We start from the raw sequence: 2,939 nt of genomic DNA on the forward strand, positions 1-2,939 counted from the left end.
ATAAGTTGAAATTTTAATTACCAACTTGACAACATTGTATTGAAATTCTTCTCATAGATTCCAGTTGGCATAGAAAAGCATCTTTGAGCCAAAAAAATTTGATTCGTCGGAGCTTGTCATATCACTAACTAGATTGTTGGTATTTATGCCGATAGCAATATAGCGACCCACCTGAAAGTCACAAACACGGCGAGGCCCAGGACATATGATGTCATTAAGAGATTAGGAAATATATATATGTGCCAATGTGTTGAGCTAGCTCAGCGATAGTGGTATCATGGACCCACTTCCTATGTATAAAGTACAAAGATTTTTGATTGTGAGATCGAGCCAGGATCAAAGGCTATTGTTAATTCGCTATGAAGAAGTGCTTGGAAGTTATGTATAGCGAGTTAGCGAGTAATGGCCCACCACTATTGCAGTAAATTGATGTCCACAGGATCAAATCTAGATCGACAATGCTTGTTAACTCGCTATGAAGAGATGTGCGATGAATAAGTATAGTGAGTTAATGAGTAAGGGACCCACCATTATGTTCTTAAAGGTTGTTTCAATTATTTGCCACATGATTAAACAAAGATCAATGGTCATCACTAGCTCACTGTGGAAAGATGCTCGAGAGTTATGTATAATGTGTTAGCGAGTTGATGACACGTGTCTGTGGTCATCCATGGGCCCAGTTTGAAGCGCCAGCCTTGACGGAAAGGTACAGGTGAAGGTATTTTATTGGCTTGACTGCCAATGTGTTAAGAAGAAAACTGAGTCAACTTAGTTGTCATTCCCAGATCGTAAGGTTTTTTGAGGATCAACGGCGCAAGTTTAAAAAAGAAAGTGCGACGCCACTCTATTTTTTTGTCCTGCGCATTTATGATAAGTGAAAGTTTCATGTGTGGGAGAAACAGAGTATAACACAGGAGATTTTCATTAATTCCAATCCCATGCGAACAAAGATTGCAAGTTTTTTTAGCACAAGAGCCTGTTGATTACATCATGATAAGCTTGGTAAAGATGTGAATGTATTCTTTTATTGTTCGAGAGCAATTACAGAAGTTTAGAGAAGAAAAAATTCAGCAAGTCAAGTAAGTACTCATATTATACCCTCTGTGGGATTTCAGTTTTCTCAATACTGTCAAAATGCCTCATAAGAAACCATTTTCTAGGAAAATTAATTATATGGATAGGAATGTCCATGATGATTTATTAGAACTACTCCCAAAATCTACTGTAGAGCCTGCACAAGTTTAAAAATTGATTTCCTTAAACCCTAGGCTTAAAATTGCGAATGGCCTATATGACAAGGGAAATTGGGTAAGGGATGCAATAACCACTCAAACTAGTCTTATCCCATTTAAAAAGTGGTTTTCAAAAAGAAAGTTGTTTGCCCCACATGCTAATGTCTGGAATTTTGATTTGGGAAAGTTAGTAGTTCTGATTGTTTTCATGGATTATGATTTTCTTGAAGCCATTGCCAAGAATTATGACCAAGCCATTAGGGTTGTGAGAAGAAAGGATGGTGTGCCTCTGGTCTCAATTAGTCCTAAAGAAATTAGAGAATTTTTTCACCTACAACCTTTGTCGAATTACCATGTGCAAATCAATCTGCCAGAATTAGAAAATGAATACAAAGCAAAGAGGGATGTAATTAGGGGAGGTGCACTGAGGGCACATATTGGTACAATAGGATCTTTTCTAGTAATTACTGTAGCTTCTAGAGAGCCCTTTAAGAAGAGTCTTTTCACTTCCCGGGCTGTAGAGATATACATGACCTTGTGCAGAGTTTTTGGTGAAGATGAGCAGGAGTTCATGCCCATTGGCCTCATGTACATGATGGTTCAAATCGCTTCTTTCAGTGTAGAGGTTATTTTTTATTTTGCTTCCTTTTTTGCTGAAGAAATTCACATTGGTTTAGTTGGGATTGTGAAGGGAAAGGTGGAAAAAACTTTTGGTCACTACTCTTTACTAATGCATATGTTTTTGTTCAAAGGAGTGACATATTTTGGTAATGAGATGGAACTAAATAGAGAGGAAAATGGGGAAATACTGCCAATCCAGTTGTGGAGTGCAGATATGAATTGGGATGCAAGTAATGCTAGTTTTGTTAGATTTGATAGATATTTTGCTACTAAATTAAGATGCCTCATATTGAGTGACAATCCCAGAATCCCTAGGATGCTAATGAGTCTCATCAGGCCTATGGATAGCCCCCATAACTTGAAAGTTTCACATAATTGGGGAGATGTTATCCCTTACTCTGTTTCTACTATTTTTAGAATCTATGGTTTTAAAGGGATTCCTCATGTCTTGCCTTACCAAGTACCTTTGAAGGTAGGAGTGGCTGAAATTTTGTGGCAGTTAGGGGGAGTGGAAGAAATGTTTTTGTTGAAAAGGCAGTTAGGCTCAATTTTCCCTACCTGCACAGTGGCCCAGCAGTTTTTGATTACAAAAGGGGGGTGGCTCTTTTTGTATAAAATTTTGGAGTAGTATATAATGGCTATCTCTCATCCCCATTTTTGTGACTCTGAGATATTTTTCAATCAGATGTTGAGGCATAGAATCAAGTTGGGACCGGTCAAGCACGATTCTTATTATCCAAAGGACATTATAAGGAATGAATTCTCATTGCAGGAGCAAGAAACTAAAAAGGAAAAGTGGAGAGTTTATTCCCGAGTCTTAGAATTCATTCATTGTTTTGATAATAAATATGATCCTTTAGATAATGCTATTACAGAGGCTGACAAAATAAGTAAACTCATGAATACCTTCCCTGAGATAATGAAAGTCATGAATGAAAAGAAACAATTTTTTATTGATTCCTATCCTGATAAGACCAGAGAGGTCATGAGGAGATTGGCTTTCACCCCAAATGTGGGAGTTGGTAAAATAATTGTACAAAAGAGGCCTGGGTATACTATAGTTTAGAATAAAAGGGTTCCTATAGA

Source organism: Cupressus sempervirens, chromosome 4 (genome assembly GCF_028749045.1).
Source record: "Cupressus sempervirens isolate cs-2001-9-10 chromosome 4, ASM2874904v1, whole genome shotgun sequence".
Lineage (NCBI taxonomy): Eukaryota > Viridiplantae > Streptophyta > Pinopsida > Cupressales > Cupressaceae > Cupressus > Cupressus sempervirens.